We start from the raw sequence: 24,352 nt of genomic DNA, 5'->3' as shown, positions 1-24,352 counted from the left end.
GAGATTTTGAATTACACCTAAATAAACACACAGATGGCTGTAATACATGTGATAAAACATGATGCTTATTCAAAATGGTCCGAAGCACGCAGGTGTATGTCCTAACCTGCCTCAGGGTTCACTGCCTGTGTTGTTAGGGCTGACTCTTTATGCCTGATGGGCATGGCTCGCCTGGCAGGCCTCACCTCCAGTGCCGGTCGTGTTTCTGATGGCATGAGATTTTGAATACCAGCTACCATTGCAACTAGTGTGACATCGCACACACACAACATGCATACCAACCATATGTATGCGTGTGTATATATATGTATATATGCCTGAGAATGTATATATATATACATAACACATTTTTTTTTTCCCCTTCTCAAACACCAGGCTAGCTGGCAGCCAGGCGGGAAACGACGAAGTCGCCCCCTAAAGATCAGTACCCAACCAAATAAAGTTTAATGCGGACAAAAAGTCCAAGTTCCCTCCCAAACTTGCTAAGTAGTGACTTTCTACTCTGTCCAACTCTTCTTCCTGAACCATCCCTCTGTTCCCGTAGCCAACCTGCTTGCTATTAATGCATGAATTTTTGCATCCCGCATGTCAGTGCCCAGGGTTTTCCCTGTGTCTATGCAGGTTTTACCTGGGCCCAACTTATCTAGTATAGTCTAGTATAGTCAAGTGAGGGGAGTTAGTCATGGCGCCAATTGCTGCCATGGCTGGCCAATCCCCCTCCTTAGCACATATGCATGTTCCCTTTCTGCATGGTACCCCCTGCATGATTAGAGCGTATAGGCTTCGGCCTGAGACGCACTTAGAGTCTCTCCCTAACCCGGACCCCTCCCAATACACTTAGTTTAACTTAGGTTAGGAAAAAAAAAAAAAACAGGACTCATCCGTAGTGGGACATCCGTAGTGGGACAATTTTTCGTGCGTGCAGCCAGCGTTCATCGATTTATTAGACGTTTTCACGTCAAAAGTGTAATTATTAATGTATAATTTCGAGAAAAATTTTAAAATCCAAAAAACATATAACAAATTTTAATAAATTTTAATAAAAATACACCACTGAACTCTTAGTCATTTGTTTGAACCCGGTGAAAGCAAAAAAATAATTATTATTATTATTCCTCCATGGAGGCTACCAGCATACTGACCACTGCCACTAATGTCAAGGAATATATTGCGACAGCCAGTAAGATATCATGGCTGCCATCTTGGATCTAGAATATGCTGTGTTCAAAATAGTTAATTTTTTTCACCAGCTAGATGGCAGTAGTATTCACTTACATAAAATCAGCCATCTTGTTGGCAATTTTTGCAGCCATATTGAAATTCTGTTATAATTATCCTAGCTTTACAGAAAAAGTTCCAAAAATAATTTATATATATTGCAATGATTGGTTCGTTAGATTCCTGTCGTTCGTTCGATCCTTGGTCGATGAGATTTAATGCATTATCACGTCATTTTAAAAAGAAAGCGACAAATGCAAGAATTAACTATTTTTTATAAATAAAAATCTATTAGCAAAACTGTATTTTAGTTTAGGAAATCTTGAAATGCTAGCAATCTAATACACGTTAAGTTGTGCGTTGGCTTGAACTGACTAATTCTCAGGTTTAATCGATTTACTGAAGACACGGTCTAGCCAGATCTCTTACTGACATATTCTTCCTCTTCCGGACAGAGTTTCTGGTACTGTGTTTAACATACCAGTTTGCATCGTTGGAACTGTAGATTGTAGTATTTTTATTCTTGAGAGCGCACTTTTTAACATGGCCCTCGAACGGATATGGTTTTCCATATACACTACCCACCACACAATATAAATTTTTGAAAGATCCGTGCATTGCTAATTCATGAGTAAGCTCATCGATTATATTCTCCTTGATTGCATCAAGAATAGTAAAAACGTCTTTTCACTCAATAAATGTAATCAAATAATTTATTTTTTTTTTAATTCCACTAAAGGCGGATTTCGGAAAGTGGAATTCATTAACATATAATTGTAATGCATCAAAAAAAGTTTTGCGTTTAGATACATGTCCAAACATTATGGCAATCGGTTTCTGCAAATATGCTTTTGTGCTTGTACATATACGAGTATTTAAACTAAACCAATGAGTCCAAATTTCTGCAGGTTAACCACCAATTGGCACCAGTGGCGTAGCCAGGATTTGTGTAAGAAGCATGCCGCCCCCCCCCCCCCCCCCAATTAAAGCGGGTGGTTCGGTGGTCCTTCCCCGGGAAAATTTGGATTTTAAGGTGTAAAATAGTGCTATTTTAGCTGTTTTCGGTACTTAAATTTAAATATTGTAATGGTAAAAATTGTATTAATTTAAATATGAAATTTGTTTGAGTGATGAATAAGAAATTAATTAAAGATTTTTTGGTAAGGGGGGGGGGTTTTGAACCCCTAAAACCCCCCTGGTTACGCCCCTGATTGGCACACGGACATACCTTTATAGTTAGTTGCATGTTTCAATTTATCTTTACGAGTATGCCGTTTTTGACACATATCGCAGCAAAACTACATACAAAAAGCATTCTTCGTTTATTTCTCCTCTTTTATCTTCGTTTATCATGTAAAATGCAAACGGCATTTAACTGTACCTGCCAGTACATAGTCGATGAAGACGAATTATTAAGATTATAACCAGAGGCTAATATTACTGCAGTTGTAACAAATCCCAGTGTACTGTTCTGCACATCGATGCATCGCTGTTGTATTGAAAACTTTTCTTTCTGCCAAATCACATCTGTGAATTTGCATGTCTTCAAGTCCCTTTTCAACTGATCATAACTTGTTAATTGCTTGCGACACTTTATACAGCCAAAACATTTTTTTGAGAAAGATTACTAGTACAATTTCTATTCTCGTGTCGACCAGCATTAATGTTATTCGAAAACTCTAGTCACAGTGACGGCATTAATGATGGTAAAATGGTAATGCACCTTCACTGGAAAGCATTTATGCCACTCTTTTGCCGGCGATACGTCAATTATCGAGGTTTTCTTATATTACTTTTTATATTCGATAACTGTGATTTGTCAGTTAAAGAAACTCTGAACTATTACATGGGTAATATGAATACAAATAATGCATGCAACTAATGTTTTCTCTGAAATCACCAGCAGCACACGGAAGATATCAACATCAGTCTGGCCAGGAATAACCAGAAGCACTCGGAGAACACTAACCAAATATTGTCCAGATTAACCAGGTACACACGGAGAAAACCAAATAGGTAATTTAAATCCCGCTCAGTGAATGTATTTAGACATGTGCTTGCATATTTAATATAATAAAATGCTTAGCGTAGATATATAAAATAATAAAAATGAAACAAAAATTAAATTACAAAAACTGCTTTTGTCAGCTTGAGAACTTCTCATTTGTTGAACAAGGATAGAGTTCAAGCACAAGCCAGAAGTTTTGTAATTATATTATTTTTTTAATTAAAATTTTTCTTTGATTTTTGTAATATTGAATAAAATGGCGTGTCGGTTTTCTCAGTGTACTCCCGATTATTCTTGTCAATATTATGATGGTTTTCTCAGTGTGCTCCCGATTATTCTTGTCAACATTATAATATTTTTCTCCGTGTGCTCCTGATTATTCCTGTGGTTTCTCCAAGTGCTTCTGGTTGTTTCTGGAAACCAATCTATTCATGAAGGATTTTTTTTACTTAATAAGTCATGTCATTATATTCAGAGTTAAATTTAATTAATTGAATTTCTGTTACTTACCCATCACATGTAAAATTTTTATCAGGTGGAATTTAAACGAAAATATCATTACTCAGTCAGATATAATAATAAGCTCTGAGAAATTTGAAAATCACTAAAAAGCAAGACGAACTTCCTTGTCCTTGGTGTCTAGCGAAGCCTTCCTTCTTTTGCTATTGTTAGTGAGCATCCCGCATCCAACATACAATAAATAAATAAATAATGTCACAACATAACAAGTGACGTCAAATCATGCCAATAATCGGGACTACTTGTAAAAAATTCTTTTGCTTGAGATAACTGAACTTTCGCTGATGATATATTAAAAATATTCTATATAAGTGATTAAATTAATTTATAACTCTCAGTTTGCATCTGGAATTAGTCTCAGTAACTAATTTGGATCCTGATTCGGTGTCTGTCGCTGTATCGAAAGGACACAGGAGTAATTATTGCAGCAAAGAACTCATCTTGAGAAAGAATGGAAGACAACACGAGAAGAATGATTGTGTTAAAAATCCACTATGCAATATGATAAGTTGTGCTCGATGTAGCAAGTCGGTAACGCGAAGAGAGAGCTTTAAAAGACATGATAGAACTTGTAACGCTAAGCCTGCGTACAAGCTAGAGGTCAACGATGGATCTACTAGTCTAAAGAAGAGTGATCTGCATTAGGTCAATAAGTTACCTTGACTTGAATGCGATTATATTAATGGCTCTTCCGATCTAGACAAAGAACTTAAATAGAAGGACGTTGATGATTTATAGAAGAATGAAGATAATGGAATATTCCTTAACGTGAAAAGTGTGAATACATTTAAGCCTAATTCAACTAGATCTTTCCTTATTTTTAAAAATGGTGGACTCCTAAAAAGGAAGCATGAAGACGAAGAAGCTTCGACATCAACGATATCTAATTCTTACAGTAATCTGGGTGAAGACGATGCCTTCTACGGTGATGGCGACAGTTACTCTGAGGCAAAAATTGTGATGAAACACCTAAAGCTGACAAGATCGAGGACTGTGACGATGTCCTGAGACCGAAACGTTGCAAACGAAGTTATTAATAAATTATCCTGATCAAGCTATTGATGAACACTGACTCGATGACGAAAGATACCTTAAGGTTGGTGTTAAAACAGAAGACACCAAAGATCATTATATATATTATAAACATGCAGGGAAGATGAACGTAGCACAAGAGATTGATTATATGTCATGTGAATAACTTAACAAATTAGTTTACCACCTGAGACTGTTGGTGGCATATGTTCGTAGAGGAAACTACTCGTCCATACTTAAAGAACTGCGGAAAGCTGGCTACATACAATAATCATTTGTTTAACTGTCATGTGAGTACTATTGAAAAATAAATGAAATATTTAGATTTATAAAAGTATGTTTTATTTCTTGTAAACTCAAATCAAACTAAGACTGAGAACTCTTAAAACTGCTAACCCTTCGTTTATTGTGCTTCCAATTGTGCATCAAATATACTTCCGATTGGGAGTCCTTTTCTATGATTGTGCTTCCTTTTACGTTGAATGTGTTTCCAAATGTGCTTCCTTTTTGTTGATTGTGCTTTCAAATAAGCTACCTTTTTGTTGATTGTACTTCCAATTGTGCTTTCTTTTTGTCGATTGTGATTCCAAATGTACTTCCTTTTTGTTGATTGTGCTTCCGATTGTACGTCCTTTTTATGTTTGTGGTTCATTTTTCGTTGAATGTGCTTCCTATTTTGCTTCCGTTTTTTTAAATGTGCTCCCTCTATGTAGAATGTGCTTCTGATATTGCTTCCTTTTTGTTGATTGTGCGAAGTAATGTCTGTACTGACTGAATATTTACTAGTTCAAAACCTCTTGGTGTTGCTAAAATATTTTTCAATGTATCTTGGTCCTTAAGAATGTATAAAAAATATTCACAATGGTATAATTGACTGTAAATAGCTAACGACGAAGAAGTTCATGAGGTCCGGAAATGATTAGCCTTTCCGTCTGATATTGTTCATGACTCAGTCTCGTGGTCCGCAGACGATTGGCCTGTATGTATGGCTTTGTACATGAACGGTTTAAATGTTATTCAGATTATCGAAAAACTAGACATACTTGTTAGGTAATGCGACAACGTATTTAATTCGTCGGACAGGTATATTGTCTTGAGTTATATTTTTGTAGAGTGAATGATTAATAAACTCCGCGAAAAGTAATGGAAAACCGAATATAAAATTTATTTAATATTAAGATACACTTGTCACTTGTCAAGTATCAAACCAAGGGCAGGAACTGATCAAATCATTTGTAAATTGATTGTAAATTTTTTTGGTGAATTTTGGAATATTTCCCGAATTTCTAGCTAATTAATTACACGATTCAAAAATGGCGCCCAAATTTCAAGATTGCGGGCACCTCAGTAATAGTAAATGATTACTGCACTCTAGTGGGTTAGAATAAAAATAGCATAATGGTAATGCACTCTATAAGACGAGTACACATACACAAGATGGTGTACACAAGCAGATGTACATAAACAAGTTGGTGCAATGTCCTCTATCAGGTGGTAGCTACTGGTAGCATGTACTGAACACAAAATGTCGGATCCATAATGGTCGTCAAGATCGAAGTAAAATTTCAATGTCAAGGTCAAAATTCAAAGTCAATGTTTAGTTTCATGGTCAAGGTCGAATTTCAAGGTCAAGGTCAAATTTAAAGTTATAAACCAACAGTCGAGGTCAAAGGTATGGTGAACAGAAAATCATACTAACATGGCATCAGCACACTCTAGCAGACGAAAACAAAATGGTGGCCTTCAGCAGACGAAGGCAAGATGGCGGACATGACATTGTACCAGCTGACAATATATACCTTGTTATTGGTGGTGGTAGGTCAGTCTGTAGGATGCTTCCATGGAGGAACGATCTGTCTTTTTTTAAATTTTTTGCTCTTACCAGTTTCGGACAAGGACGGGAATAGATTTGATTAATCAGTATTCTAATAAGATTATTATTTTATGAATTTTGAACTTTTTCATTCAAATCGGATAGTAAATCAAGATTTTTATGATGGAGTCTGTAACTATAATGATAAAGTGGTGACATTATTCAAAATGTCGGGTGTGCCGTAAGACATTTTTATTACTTTTTATTGAGAATTTTTTTAAAAACATTAATAAATTACTGGTTTACTCTTGCCGTAAATCTAACCGAGGAATGAAACAGTTTAAATACCTAAACATTTGAAGTAACCAATTAAAAAAATTTTTTCTGGAATTTTTTCTGAATTTCTAGCTTTTAAATTATGGATTTTTAAGATGGCGGTTGTAACAAACATACAGAGTTTTTTTTAAGTTTTTTTACTAAAAAATATTTATTTATTTTTTAAATTCTAAAACACATATCATAAAATTGGATAATAAATAAAGATTTCCAAGATGGCGGACATGACGTCAAAGTCGCTGACGATATATATACCTTGACATAAGTGGTGGGAGGTCAGTCTGCCAGCGACTTCCGTATAGGAAGGATCGGTCGTTTTTTTATTTTTATTGGCCTTCACCGGGTTCGAACCGAGGACTCCGAACTTCATGACGTAAGTGTACATTTAATTCTTTGAAATAATTTGTATTATTAAATTTTAATTGATTAATTTCTTTTATAAATTTACATTTTTTTTTCATTAAAGTTTGTTAATAAATAAAGTTTCCAATTTGACGACCGTAAAGAAAATTGCAACGGTGACACAATAATTCAAAATGGCGGTCATAATCCTGGATGACGTCAGATGCTTATCGGAGGCTTTAGACATGGATGCTTAAGCCTCTTTTAGGAATTGCTGTTCTTCCTAAGGCAAAAAGTATTTGGAGGTTTTTGAAATTCTTATTTTTTAATAGTGGAATTTGGTGAAAAATTTTGGCTAGATGTTTCTCCAAAAAAAAAAAAAAATTATGAAATTTTAGTGGTTTTGGAAAATTTAGAGAAATTTTGGCGAATTTTGAAGAATTTTGGGCAAATTTGGGCAAATTTAAAGGTCAAATGAAAAGGTCAAGGTCATCCAAGATGGCCGCCGTGACGTCAGAATCCGAGATGGCGGTCGGCTCCCGGCTCCACACCCAGAACCCGTGTCCCAGGACATACCAAAGTATACTGCTCATGCATTTTATTAAATGTATTATATTATGTATAATATATTTTAATCGTCCAAATGTAACATAAACTTACTGGATTTGGTTATTTGGTTTTCTCCATATGCTCTAGTTTAATAACAACGATATTTTCGTTAAATGATTAATACAATGGGAAATTTTGTTAAAATGCATTTTTTTGGACATACGCCATTGTAGGTTTGAACTGTTTGTCATGGAAAAATTCCGAAAATTCAAATAATTAATAAAAATTTCAAGATAAAATTTTTACAGGAAACAAGACTGAATCAGCTGATGTTGGACAAACGGATCCAACGATGAAAAGAAAAACAAATATTACGTACAACGCAACGACGACAGCACGGACAAATAATATTCAACATACAAATTTTATACAGCACAAGAATTCATGAAAAAAGTAATATAACAACACAGATGAACATAGAGGGCTAACAACGATGATACAGAATAAATGCAGGCATACAAAAAACCTGGATAACACAGGAAACATATAAACACAACGATGAAGATAAACAAGTACTAAGGACAACACAGCAACGATAGCACTGTCGAACCCTGAAGATTCCCAGTGAAAACAGTTGTGACGTTTCGGGAACTGACATCTTTTTCCGTCATCAGGCACAAACACTGTTCCAGTGACCAATATAGTTTTTTTTTCCATTTAAATAAGCAATTTTTTTTTGTTTGTGGCTATATTACCTTCTAAAAACTAGTAATTTTTGTGAATTTTCGGCAAATTTTGAAATATTTTTGGCAGTTTTAAGCATTTTTTGGCAAATTTTCAAGGTACAGTTCGATTTCAAGATGGCCTTTATGACGTCACCCAGGATCCAGGCGCAGGAGCTCTTATTTAATACTACTTACAGAATACAATCAAAACTACAAAGAAAAGGACAACAGATCCATTGCAACAGAAATCACCATAACCAATCAAAGAAAAAGTAAAACACTAGATTTTAAAGGGAAGCAAAAAAGTTCCTTAAAACATAAAATAACAATATTGAAAAAAAAGAATACATCGCAAACCCACTCAAATACAACCAAAACCATAACAATGTCTTAAAACATAAACTAGTCGATAACAATAGAAAATATTAGAAAACACAGGCACTGGCCAGGTTTATTACAAATGTAACCCACATAATTAAAAAGGAAAACTCTGGGAAACAATATAAACCTACAGAATGTTTTACGCCAGAAACCAACCAAACACATCTGAATACCATAAACATACTGAAAAGAACAGAAACTACTAGAATGCCTTATAACAGAAATTAACACACTACAGAAAACACAGAAAATTATACAGAAACCAACAGAAGTTCCCGCACTGAATTCAACAGAAAATCTTGTTTCCTATTGTTTTTATGTTGGTTTCGATTGTTATATTCTGATGTAATTTCTGTGGTTTTCTGTAGCAAAATTTAAATAGAGGGTATTTTGTCTCTGACATTTTAGCGTAGCCGAGACCGTTCTTCACGAGAGAATGTACTATTTCTGATGTCACGACACTGCTGAGTAGTGTAGAAAACCGAGGAAAGTGCCGGTGTTCCAGCTGAGTAGGCGTTGGAAAGGGTCAATGACCGATTGCTCTGATGTCACGGTGGCAATATTGTATGAATTTGACATTGAACATTTACCTTACCCATGGCGGCCATCTTATATCCGCCATTTTGTTTTCCAGAACCAACTGCCATTTTTAATTTCCACCATTTTTAATTTCCACTATTTTGTTTTCTAGATTTTTTCGCGATCTAGGAAACGAATGACCCACTTCAAAGGTATATATCTCGCCAGCTGGTATGACGTCATGTCCGCCATCTGGTTTTTGTCTGCTGGAGGGCACCATTTTGTTTTCTTCTGCTAGAGTGCACAGACGACATGATAGTTTAATTTTCACCCATTAGAGCTTGGATCTTGACCTTGACTGTTTCCTTGACCATTCACTTTGACCTTTGAACTTGACTTAAGACCTTGAACTTTAAAATTGAAATTTGACCTTGACCTTACACCTTGACCATTGACCTTGACTGGTGATCTTGGACTTTTACCTTGACATTAAAATTTGACTTTGACCTTGTGTATTTACTTTTGACCTTGGACTTTTACCTTTACATTGACATTTGACTTTTACCTTTACATTGAAATTTGACTTTGTCCTTGGAAATTTACCTTGACCTTCTCATTTGACCTTAAACTTTGATCTTGACCTTTAACCTAAACATTTGACATAAACCTTTGACCTGAGCATTGGAACTTTGACTTTATCCTTGATTGTTGACATTGGCATTGTCCCCAATGACCAATTTAGATCCACCATCTGGTTTTCAGTACTCGCTACCAATTAACACTAGTTAACACACATCGTCTGCTAGAGGACGTCACCGCCATCTTGTTTTCAATACTTTTTACTAGGAGCGCTATTGTCACGTAGTTTACATGTCATCTGCTAGTGTGTGTTGCCGTCATATTAGTTGAATTCTAAGCCATAAAAAATCAGTATTATTTATTAACGGACATTTATCTCTAATGGTATCCACCATTTTAAAATTTAGCTACATCTTGGAAATTTGTATTTATTAACCTAGAAAATTGGGTAAAATTTCCAAATTCATAAACAAAAATCACTTATTAAAATAATGAATTTCACGATAGATTTCCGTCTTTGGTTTGATACTGAATCGGTGATAAGGATAATTAAAGCTAAAAATAAATTTTTAAAAATTTTTCCCGTTACCTTTCTTCTCACTCTACGAAAAAAATAACACAAGACAAGATATATGTTCGACGAATTAAATACGTTGTCGCGCTGCCTAACACGGAAGTATTTTTTTCTCGATACATTAAATACATGCCAACTAGTAAATGTACAATGCTATACGTATAGGCAAAGCGTCTTCGGACAACGAGACCAGGTCATGCGCACATTCAGACGTATAGACCAGAAATTCTCGAACCATAAGACTTTCTTCGTCGATAGCTTATATAACATATGTAAACCGGTAAAGACAAAGTCTCTGAACTGTCATACCTAAAGTATCGATAAAAAAATACAAGCATTTAGACCAACGGAACATGTTTTACACTTATTAAAGGACCAAGAAACCCTGAAAACTGTTTCATCAAAACCAAGTATATATTTAAAGCTAATACAGATTTCACTACGAACACTAAAATAAAACACACATTTGTCAAAAGAAAAGAACACGCAGTACACTAACTGAACACACAGTACAAAATGGACGCACAAGACACACAGTAAACACACCGAACACATTTTTCACATTGGACGCACAGTATACAAAGTACACAAACCGAAAATACAGTAGCCTACACACACTGGACGCAGTAAAACGGAATGTACACACAGTACACACAGTAAACGGATTGTACACACAGTGCACACACCAAAACGGAATGTACACACAGTACACAAAGGAAAATGGAATGTACACACAGTACGCACAGGAAACGGAATGAACACACGGTACAAACAGGAAACGGAATGGACAGACGCACTAGCAAAAACACCCAGGCTCAAACTCAAGAAATTAAAAGTAAAATTTTTAATTTCAATAGTTAATTTATTTTTTAAAATTATACCAATACAAATAAAACAAGCCATTATTGTATGTAACCAGCTTCCTTCAGTTCTTCGAGTATAAAGATATTTTAAAATTTCTTTGATGCACGAATAGTTTCCGGCACAAAGCGAGCCATGTAGAAGTCTTAGCCAGTCAACTAATATGTTTGGATCTTTCCATGATGTGTAATCAATCTCTTCTACCACCATTTTCTTTGCTATTCATTAAAATAACTTCAAATATCACAATCGTGCCAGTGATCATAATAAGCTTTATCAGATTAATTTATTATGACACGTCGTTTCCAAAGTTTCGGTTTAAGGACACCGACACATTCTTCGATCTTGTCAGCTTTAGGTGCTTCATCACAGTGTATGTCTTTGTCAACAGCCTCAGAGTCACTATAGCAATCACCGTAGAAGGCATCGTCTTTACCCAGATTAGCGTAAGAATTCGATATCGATGATGTCGAAGTGTCTTCATCGTCTTCATGCTTCCTTTTTAGGAGTCCATCATTTTTACAAAGTACAAAATATTTACTTGATTTCGGCTTGAATGTATTCTCAGTTTTCGCGTTAAGAATTCTTCCATTGTCTTTAATCTTCCATAAATCATTAACGTCGTTCAATTTAAGTTCTTTGACGAGATCGGAAGAGCCACGAACATAATATTTTCCAAGACACTGGAAAATTATTGTCGTAATGCAGATCACTCTTCTGTAGTCTAATAGATCAATCGATATCCTCTATGCCGTAAGTGTGCTTTGCTTTACATGTTCTACCATGTCTTTTTAAGCTATCAATTCGTGTTAACAACCTGCTACACCGATCACAGCTTAAAATTTACCTAGTGGGTTTTTAACACAATCATTCTCATGACGTCTAGCATTCCTTCTCATGTCAATATCTTTGCTACAGTATCTACAGCGGCTTCCTTACGATTCAGCTGCAGATAACATACCATGATCCATGGTAGCTTCTGTGACTAATGTTAGATGCAAACTGACAGTTTCCCAATTGAAACAATTATTTAAATAAAAATTTTTTAATATTTCATCAGAAAGAGTTAAGTTATCTTATGCAAGGCAACTTGTTGTAAGTAGTTTAGTTGTTAACAACAGATGACGACACATTTTGCATGCAGGTAAATATTATTTATTTGATGTGGGTTGCGGGATGCTCACTAACTATCGCAAAAGAAGGAAGGTTTCGCTAGACAACAAGGAGAAGGAAGTTCGTCCTTTATGATAGTGTTTCTGATCCGTCTTATCACATATCGACGTGACAACGTCTAATAAATCGATGAATGCCGGCTGCACGTACGAAAAAGTGTCCCGTAACGCACATTGTCCCACTACGGATGTGTCCTGTTTACTCATTGTACGCATGCGTGGCACCTCTCTTCATGCTCATTGTACGCATGCGTGGCATCTCTCTTCTTGCTCATTGTACGCATGCGTGTTATCTCTTTTCCAATCGATTGGAACAACCTTCGATTTGATTTTTCAACCATATTTTCGTCGTTTGAACTATTAATATTATGTAATGTAAATATCATCCACCAATTTTCAGCACAATCAGTACGGTTATTTAAAAGTAATGTTGAATATTCAAATACGTTTTGAACCAACATTGGTGTTTTACAGTTACACATACCTATTAATTCAAATTACACCCGGGATCTTTTGCACAATGTTGTAAAAAATATTGTAACACATTATAAATAAATTTGGTGTATTTGGGATGCGTATTTGTGATAAAATCGTGTTATATAAACGAAATAATATAATTCCCCTACGTGAACAAAATTTTAATACATATATATATATATATAACATTTGAAACTATTACCTACTGTTCAAGTATGGCCTCGTGGCCATGCCTTTAGCAACGCTGACTTCCTATCCAAAGGTTATCGGTTCGAATACCGGCAGCTATGAAGTTTTTTTTTTTGTACTTGTAAAAATAAATACGGCACACGCAACATTTTAAAAGTAATAAATATATTTGAATTCATGAATGCAAATAAAAGTAAATTTATTAATTAAATTGTACATTTTATTTCACTTCTTCTTTGTATCCATATAAAATAGTGATAACTCAATAAAAATGATTCTAATTTATTCATAAAATTAATGCAGCGGTAGATTTTATCATACAACAGATAGAAAAATTAAAAAAAAATTTTCCTCGAAGAAAATAATATTTTTAATGCCTAAATGGTTTGGTTTCAAAAACCTATTACTGCTAAGTCTCAGGCCGAAAATATATTTCATTTTCTTCTGGATCAATCATTTCATCAATGTTTTGTTATGACTTCACGTAAAACTATCGTCTGTAAACCGACTTTACAGACAATCAATTTTTTTTGGATTGTGTAATGTTTTTTTTTTAAATACACCTTATAAAAATATTGTCAGTTAGCAGAAATTCACAATTTATGTGCATCACAAGATAAAATGACATAACACATTAAGAAAAAATTCTTCATGCAGAGATACATTTCTCACAAATAATCAGGAGCACTCGGAGAAAACCATCAGATGTCTAGTCAGGAATAAACAGAAGCACTAAGAGAAACCATCAAAATACTGACAAGAATAATCGGAAGCACTTGGAAAAAACCATCAAAATATTGACAATAATAATCAGGAGCACAAGGAGAAAACCACCATAATATTGACAAGAATAGACAGTAACACTTGAAGAAACTACAGGAATCTTCGGTAGCACACGGAGAAAACCACCACACATATCTTTGATATCATTAAATAACAGAAAAAATCTTTAATAAATAAAAAAAATAAATTGAAAAAAATACAAAAAATACATAAAATTCAGGCTTGTAATAGTCCTCTTACTTGACTCAACAATGAGAAGTTCACAAGCTAGCAGAATCTGTTTATGTATTTTTTGTATTTAAAAAAAATATTATTTTCTTTATTTATAAAATAATTTTCTGTTATTTTATGATATAAAAGAAAAGTGTGGTGGCTTTATCCGTGTGGTCCCGATTATTCCTGTAGTTTCTTCAAGTGCTTCTGTCTATTCTTGCCGTTATTATTGTGTTTATCTCCGTGTCCTCCTTATTATTCTTTTTAATATTTTGATGGTTTTCTCCAAGTGCTCCCGATTATTTTTGTCAATATTTTGACGGTTTTCTCTTAGTGCTTCTAATTATTCCTGACTAGACATCTGAAGGTTTTCTCCGAGTGCTCCTGATTATTTCTGAGAAATTGATCTCTGCATGAAGGATTTTTTACTTAATGAGTTATGTAATTTTATCTTGTGATGCACATTAATTGTGAATTTCTGCTAACTGACAATATTTTTATAAGGTGAATTTAAAAAAAAACATTACTCAATCCAAAAATATGTGATAACCGGATCAGAATCACTATCATGAAGGACGAACTTCCTTCTCCTTGTTGTCTAGCGAAACCTTCCTTCTTTTGCGATCGTTAGTGAGCATCCAGCAACCCACATAAAATAAATAATATTTACCTGCATGCAAAATGTGTCGTTATCTGTTGTTAACAACTAAACTACTTACAACAAGTTGCCTTGCATATGATAACTTAACTCTTTCTGATGAAACATTAAAAAAATTCTATTTAAATAATTGTTTCAATTGGGAAACTTTCAGTTTGCATCTAACATTAGTCACAGAAGCTACCATGGATCATGGTATGTTATCTGCAGCTGAATCGTAAGGAAGCCGCTGTATATACTGTAGCAGGAATATTGTTATGAGAAGGAATGCTAGACGTCATGAGAATAATGATTGTGTTAAAAACCCACTAGGTAATATTTAAAGCTGTAATCGGTGTAGCAGGTTGTTAACACGAATTGACAGCTTAAAAAAAAATGGTAGAACATGTAAAGCAAAGCACACTTACGGCATAGAGGATATCGATTGATCTATTAGACTACAGAAGAGTGATCTGCATTACGACAATAATTTTACAGTGTCTTGGAAAAGATTATGTTCGTGGCTCTTCCGATCTCGACAAAGAACTTAAATTGAACGACGTTAATGATTTATGGAAGATTAAAGACAATGGAAGAATTCTTAACGTGAAAACTGAGAATACATTTAAGCCGAAATCAAGTAAATCTTTTGTACTTTGTAAATATGATGGACTCCTAAAAAGGAAGCATGAAGACGATGAAGACACTTCGACATCATCGATATCGAATTCTTACGCTAAGCTTGGTGAAGACGATGCCTTCTACGGTGATTGCTTCAGTGACTCTGAGGCTGTTGACAAAGACATACACTGTGATGAAGCACCTAAAGCTGACAAGATCGAAGAATGTGTTGCTGTCCTGAAACCGAAACTTTGGAAACGACGTGTCATAATAAATAAATCTGATAAATCTTATTATGATCACTGGCACGGTTGTGATATTTAAAGGTTTTATAATGAACATGCAACGAAAATGGTGGTAGAAGAGTTTGATTACACATCATGGAAAGATCCAAACATATTAGTTGACTGGCTAAGACTTCTACATGGCTCGCTTTGTGCCGGAAACTATTCGTGCATCAAAGAAATATCGAAATATCCTTTATACTCTTAGAACTAAGGGAACCTGGATTCATCCATTAATGGCTTGTTTTACTTGTATTTGTATAATGTTGAGAAATAATTTAAATATTGAAAGTAAAAATTTAATTTTTTACTTCTTGTATTACTATTTACAAGTAGGCCAGTGTTATTCCGCTACTGCGTCTGTTCATTCCGTTTGCTGTGTGTACTGTGTGTTCATTTCGTTACCTGTGTGTACTGTGTGCACAATCCGTTTTCCTGTTTTTTCTGTGTGTACATTCTGTTTTCCTGTGTGTACTGTGTGTAAATTACCTTTTCCTGTGTGTAGTGTGTGTTTATTCCGTTTTCCTGTGTGTACTGTGTGTAAATACCGTTTTCCTTTGTGTACTGTGTGTTTATTCCATTTTCCTGTGTGTATTGTGTGTACATTCGGTTCTCATGTGTGTACTGTGTGTACATTCCGTTTTACTTTGTGTACTGTGTGTACATTCCATTTGCCTGTGTGCACTGTTTATACTGTCCTTTCGTTCCGTTTCCTGTGTGTACTGTGTGTTCATTTCGTTACCTGTGTGTACTGTTTGCACATTCCGTTTTCCTGTTTTTTCTGTGTCTACATTCTGTTTTCCTGTGTGTACTGTGTGTAAATTACCTTTTCCTGTGTGTAGTGTGTGTTTATTACGTTTTCCTGTGTGTACTGTGTGTAAATTCCGTTTTCCTTTGTGTACTGTGTGTTTATTCCGTTTTCCTGTGTGTACTGTGTGTACATTCCGTTTTACTTTGTGTACTGTGTGTACATTCCATTTGCCTGTGTGTACTGTTTATACTGTCCTTTCGTTCCGTTTCCTGTGTGTACTGTGTGTTCATGGTCTATATGTGTGACATTGTTCATGATACGTTCTGCGGTCCGAAGACGCTCGGTGTATTTGTATGGATGGCTTTGTACTTGAATATTTTAAAGGTTATTCTAAGTATCAAAAACCAGACTTTCATGTTAGGCTTATCTATAAAATATTTAATTTGTTGGTCAGGTATATTTTCTTGGTTTGTTTTGTAGAGTTAAAGATTAATAAACTCAGCGAAAGGTAATGGAAACCAAAATATAAAATTTATTTAATTTTTGGTTACACTGGTCACTGTTCAAGTATCGAACCAAGGACAGTAACTGATCGAATCAATTTTTAAATCGATTGTTAATTTTTTTGTGAATTCTGGCATTTTTCCTGCATTTCTAGCTAAATAATTACATTTCAAGATGGCACCCAAATTTTAAAATAGCGGGCACCTCAGTAATAATTAATGATTACTGCACTCTAGTGGGTTAGAATTAAACTAGCATGATGATAATGTACTCTATAAGACGAGTACACTCACAAGATGGTGTGCTCAGACGAAAACAAGATGGTGGAAATGTACTCCAGCATGTGGTAGCTCCTGGTAACATCTACTGAACACAAAATAACGGATTCATGATTGTCGTCAAGGTCAAAGACAAATTTAAAGGTCAAGGACAAATTTGAAGGTCAAGGACAAATTTCAAGGTAATTTTTCAAGGTCAAGGTTAAAGTTTAAGTTCAAGGTCAAAGTTCAATGTCAACAGTCGAGGTCAAAGGTATGGTGAACAGAAAATTATACTAATATGGTGCTAGTACACTCTAGCAGGCGAAAACAAGTTGGCGGCCTCCAGCGGACGAAGACAAGGTGGCGGACATGACGTCATACCAGTTGACGATCTCTACTTTGGTATTGGTGATGTGTTGTCGCTCTAGGTAGCTTCCGTGGGGGAAGGCTCAATGTTTTTTTTAATTTTTTGTTCTTACCGGTTTCGAACCAAGGACGGGAATCGATATAATCAATCAGTATTCTATTAAATTAATTTTTTGATGAATTTTTAACTTTTTTCGTTAAAATCGGATAAAAAATAAAGATTTTCAAGATGGCGTTCCTAACGATAATTGATACTGTGATGACATAATTCAAAATGTTGTGTGTGGTGTAAGATGTTTTTATTACTTTTTTATTAAGATTTTTTTAAATACATTAATAAATTACTGGTTTACTCTCGCTGGAAATCTAACCGAGGACTGAAATCGTTTAAATAACAAAACATTTTAAATAGAAAATTTTTAAAATATTTTTTTTGGAATGTTTTCGGAATTTCTAGCATTGAAATTACGGATTTTCAAGATGGCGACCGTAACGAAACATGAAACATTAATGGGATCAAATATGGTAGTAGTAACGTAAAGGGTTTCGATGACATCGTAGTCAACCAAGATGGCGGGCATTAAGAAACATGCAACATTTATATAATCCAAGATGGCTACTGTAATGATAAGTGCAACAGTGTTTATAAGTGATATTTTATTAATTTTTTATTATTTAATTCGATTGATTATTTTTTGGATTTTTATAATTTTCCCAGATTTCTAGCATAAAAATTACGGATTTTCAAGATGGCGGACATGACGTCATACTAGGTGACGATATATATACTTTGACATGAGTGGTGGGGGATTCAGTCTGCCAGCGGCTTCCTTGGAGGAAGGTTCGGTCGCAATTTTTTTTTGACCTCACCGGGTTATACCCGAGGACTCCGAGCTACATGTCGTAAATGCATGTTTTTTATATATTTTTTATTAAAATTTTATTAGTAAATTTTTTTTATAAATTTTATTTATTTTTTTCATTAAAATCGGATAGTAAATAAAGATTTTTAAAATGGTGGCCTGAACGTAAATTGCAACGGTGACGTCATATGCCATGATGACATAATCCATGATGACGTCAGAGCCTTATCGGAGGCTGTAGACATGAATGCTTAAGCCTCTATATGGACAACGTGTTCTTTCTAAGGCAAAATTACTTTTGAGGTTTTTCGAAATCCTAATTTTTGAAATTTTGTGGAAGAAAACGTGAAATATTTCCTCAAAACGGAAATTTTTGAGTAATTTTGAGTAATTTTTGAGGAATTTTGAGGAATTTTTGAGTCCAAAATGGCCGCCGTGACGTCAGAGAAATCGGCAGGCTCTACGGCACTGGCACCACACCCTGAACCTTGTGCCAGGAGGAACCATAACATACTACTCTCTATTTATCTCTATCTCTTTCGATATTTATTTATATATTCTAAGCTTTATCTATATATACACTTATATGCATACTGAGACGTCTCGTAAGGGTGAAATTAAATAATTCAGAGCCCGAGCGTAGGTTCCACAGACACTAGGCACCCCTGAATTACCGAAAATTACGGTGAAAGAAAAAATAACTTTAAGAAACAACTGGTTTAATGCCATATATATAGATAATTGCATACAGTTAACGGGATACTGTAAGTTAGGTCTCGGGTGTACACCCAACTATTTCTAAACTATGTTAGGTTTGAAAGTTAATAATACGGTGCAGCGTAAAATAGCAAACATGTTTACAATGAACAGCATGTTAAGTAATCGTAATACTGAGTATTGAACTAGTTACATTTTTACTTAACATGTCTCAAAAAGGTATACAATATAAGAATATGATAAAATAAATAAACGTTGCCTAATGTCCACAGTCGTATTATTTTAATTAGGAAGCAGTAAGTTTTTAACGCCGCACATGAAGAAAGGCAAAAAATATTTTAATTTAGTCTCTTCTTGTGATTAAAATTTTAAACTGAATCAAAATTTGCACAGACAATGAGAAAGCTGTTGCATCGACGTCTCGGAGTAATGCATCGTTAAAGGTGTTCTCAGTTTGGTTAATATGAAAATTTTTGCTAACACTTCTAAGAAGAAGCTTCACACAAGCTCGCCGACCTACACTTAGTCTCTTCCACATAAACGGTCACGTAATCATTGATAAAAATCTGGCTTTAGAATGCTAAATCATCCACCTACCTTTAGTCTATGCTACTAAATAAACGCAGGAATAACATAGATCTTACATCTGCTATATAAAGCTTAATTTTGCATGTAAATTACCGTTAACACACCTTGCTGCGTGGCACATGCTGTAGTAGTTCCGACACTACGTACTCCGCTACCAGCTAGCGGGGAGCCTGGCTCGTTAGCACAGCTAAATGCACCAGCGTCTTGGCAGATTAACAAATAAAGACTCAACCATAAGTTTATTATGATAGAAGTAAATTGATGCATACTGTGAAGCGACTATAAGTTCAAATAATTCAGTCCTCCGGAACGATAATGCGTGGCAGGAAGACGCAAATAAAAAGAAAGGAAAAGGCAATCATGGGAGTGTCAACAGAAGTGAAAACTTGAAACTATATTTTAAAGATGTTTAATATGACATCATTTCTATGTCAAATGTAGCGTAAGAAAATGATTTTAGTTTTATATCACTAGCATGTCGGTGACGCGAACCCATTAGTTTTGCCCCTACGAATAATAACTTCAAATTAGAAGGAATTTTTATAATTAAAAAAAAAAAGAAATTCAATACAAATTAATCAACATTACTTCTCATAAATCAATAACCTAATATTTACAGAAATTTACTTCGTAAATAAATAAACAACAGAAAAAAATACCTTACCTAAACTTAACTACCTACTTAAAAAAAAGAAAATACTCTCAATATGAACCACACAATAAAGTTAAATTTCCTTTGAAAATAAATGAAAAACTTATAACTTTAAATTTATAATAAATGAAGTTTTATCCTTGAAAAAACTATGAACTTAAATCCACAAATAACCAACATTCCCTACGTAAATAAATAAACAAAAGCAAATCGCTCAACGCGGTCAATTTACCTTCACTCACAGTTACTACAGAATGTCGGTGACGCGAACTTACAAGATTTTACCCATGTACACAGGCCGCTGCGCGTCGCCAGTCTGGCGCAATACGTCACTAGCATGTCGGTGACGCGAACCTATAAGTTTTTCCCATACCAAAAATCGCTCAACGCGGCTAAAGATTTTTTACTTCTTAAAAATTACTATCGTGCTGCTTAAAGTTAGTGGTCTGATCGTCACACGAATCCACTAAAAATGGCCTCAGATCCAGACCAAATATTTTAATACGTCCACCTTACTTGTTTGCTCTGGACTGCCATGAAGTAGGTTTGCCACGTCTCCCCCATGTAAAAACTCTTTCAGGCGTAGTAGCTGCTCCCGCTGCCAAGACGAATACCGCAGCTAGGTCGAGCGTCGCAGGCGGCTACCGCAGTTTCTTGCTCGAAGAATGATGACCCAGTGACGCGGTCGCGACATCCTCTGGCTCGCAGCGCCCATCACCACGACTCGCAGCGGCCAGAGAGAAAAACAACCATATCACGTCATAGCTGCGGTAGACACAAGTACCAACCCCACCTACCTAACGTAACCAAACTAGACGCAGAGTCTAACACAAAGTGCTATAAAATAAGATCTTAATTATAAAAAGAGCAATAAATAATTTGAGGCAGGACTTAAGGTCTTAATACATATTATCTATATTCTACCTCTCTATCTCTCTATGTTATTTTTTTATATATCTCACTTTATAAAAATATATCAAACACAATGTGTCCCTTTATATATCTCACTTACTCTCCACTAATTAAACCTATACCTGTATATCCCTCAATATATCATTATTTATACCTCCATATAATCCTTTATACCCCTCTCTATTTCTCCATTATTTATATTTATCTATCTTTCTATCACCCTATTTCTCCTATCTCTCTTTTCACTCATTCATACGTACGCAGTCATACATCGAAAACACACGAACTGCTCCAAACTTTAGGAGATATGCAGATTGGTTGAAATGATTCACGCGCCACTTATTTTAAAATGGTTGTACTAAATCAGAAGCCTTTGCACACAACTGACCAAAAATTTCATTACAATCGGATAAATGTTATAGGAACTCATACGGAACACACAAACAAACATTAATTTTCGTATATGTAGATTAGCCTTTATACAGCTATGATTTGTTTTTCTATCTAATTGCTAACCAGTTGACTTAATTTTGAGATTAGACACCCACTCCATTGAAACGACTCGCCCGCCAACATTCTGGTTAGCATGTTCGTGCAAGCAACGAGCTTTTTTGGGAACCAAGGAAATATTTATACAAACTAGTATCAAGTATGTTAAAGAAGTAATATCCTTTCAATTTTAATCTCGCGTTAGTAATATTCATTTTAACCACGAAGTAGATTTTAGTAATACACATATACCTAAATGGTTAGTTATTTCAAAATTTCACTTTCAATTGGTTTCGCCTAGACAGAGAATACACCCAACAATGTTAAATAAGAATTAAAATAATTTCAAAGCAGAGCACTGTTTCTGTGGTTGACTTCAAAACTTTTCAAGTTGAATAGAACATGCTCTAGTAACCCTGCATTTTGATAAGTTATCTTCTTAGTTTAAATTTAATTTGTATGTTTTAAGGCATTCCGAACTTGTATTATTGCTTAATTTAAATATTAGCTTTATTCCTTCTCCACATTTCTAAGGCATCATTTTGTGATCGTGAGTTTAAATGCTTTAAATCTATTGATAATGCATTTGTACAGCACTTTTTCTTTCATAATGATACTAAATAAATGAGAAACATTCATTTGGTAATCTGTAATGCATTAAAAGCTATATGGTAATTAGTCTGACAAAATGCTTACATAAGTTTTTATAACATTTTTTTGCATCTGACTGATGTGCTGAAGGTCACGCGATCGAGGATTCTTGGGTAATGGAAAATTTCCTTTCTGGTTCCAACACTTGATGATGTGTGGTCACTTCACCACCATTCAGCGAAAAACAATATCAACCATTGAAGTATTACTTTGCAGTAGCAACCTCATGCGCTGTGCCGTGTATTAGGGATTTAGGCACGTTTTATTTAAAATTTTGTAATCTTAAATATTTCTGGAAATTTATATTTTTTTCAGCTTATTTTCTTTACGGCCAGGCCCTCAGCCTCTGTTCTCAGAGGCGAGCAGATTTTCTTTCCCAGCCTCATGCTAGCTTAGCATTCTGGCTAATATTTCTCCCGCCTCCAGGCACGTCGGGGGCCGGTAACTTTATTTCTTCGCGTGACTACTTTTGCCTACAGCAGCTTGTGAAGCAGTGCTGAGCCCTGCTAACTCTGTCACGAATCGGTATAAGGTTCACTAGCAGCAAGACACGACAGGAGGATCCCGTGGGCCTTGCGTCCCACCGACTATGCGTTTTTTGAAGCCATCCCCCCCTGCTCCACCACCCTTTCTTCTCAGAAGAGAAGCCAGGAGCGACGACCGCACGGGGACGTTAACCGAATTTAAGGCCATCTCAGGCTTGACAGCCGCAGTTACGATTCTGGACTTTAACGACATCTAGCGACGGCTGTGGTCACTAACGCCACTTGTGGGCGTCGGCAGCGCCGACACCAGCGCTCGCGCGGAGGTAACGACAACCTCTCTCCCCCTTATGTCTCAGGCCACCAGGTGGCAGCTGTGGTTACTCCATTACCCCCTAGCTTGACACTCTCGTCGGTCACAAGTCGATTTATTAGTACTTCTTCTCGCCACCAAAAGATAGCGCCTCAGTCGCGCAGTCACGCCAGTAAGATCTAATTTTTTTTTATGCCGGACACCTTCAGGTGGGCTCGGTAATTTTCGGCTCAGAGCCTACCCCCCCTCCCATTCTCTAGAGACCCCGCGCTTATGATATACTGGTGATATCCCGCTCTGAACTTACTTCGGTGCGCGCCTCCTGACTGACTGGTACCGTTTGTAACTGCAATCTTCGGCGAATCATCGACATCGCATCGTATATTATGTAGTCTTCTCAGACTAGAGGGATGAAGTCCCTAACTAAAATTAAGAGTAACCAGTCAGTAGTTTAGTTAAAAGTATAGAAACTTAGTATTTTTTTATATATATATTTTTAATTAATCATGATGACTTCCGTGTCTATCGCGCATCGTGGTTCGAGTTTTCGGAGACGAGACGCCCTCTCCTGAGCGCCAGGCCCAACACCCTGTTTTGGTAAGTCTTGATGTCATCCCCCCCTTTAATTTCCCTCTATTGGCCTTTTGCGCCATTTAAGTATACTGTCTGGAAACAGGTCTGATTCTTTGGAATTTGGACTTCTGTTTCAGACAGGGTTCCAAGTTTGGGGCAGCCAAATTCCTCTGCCAGAACCTCTGGAATCGGTTCCTGAGCAGAACCCACCATCTTTAGGCCTACTACCTCGATCACCGTCTACCTACAGCCCCGGGTGATACCCGCATAATTCTATCATTTTATTCACGAACTCAAAAATAGTGTAACCCAGTTAAGACAGCGGACAGTAAAAGCAGTTCGAGGAGACGACATTTATATAATGTTTTGCAAGGACTATATGTACAACCTGTAAAGCTA

General features: G+C 35.6%; 1 protein-coding gene across 1 annotated transcript in view; it reads left to right on the top strand.

Moving 5' to 3' along the window:
• Positions 1 to 24,352, top strand: part of LOC134532218 (uncharacterized) — a 141,042-nt gene that overhangs the window by 7,797 nt on the left and 108,893 nt on the right. The gene's annotated exons all lie outside the window — the stretch shown is intronic.

The sequence above is a fragment of the Bacillus rossius genome, chromosome 5 (genome assembly GCF_032445375.1).
Source record: "Bacillus rossius redtenbacheri isolate Brsri chromosome 5, Brsri_v3, whole genome shotgun sequence".
Classification (NCBI taxonomy): Eukaryota; Metazoa; Arthropoda; class Insecta; order Phasmatodea; family Bacillidae; genus Bacillus; species Bacillus rossius.
This window is presented reverse-complemented; position numbering and strand designations above follow the sequence as displayed.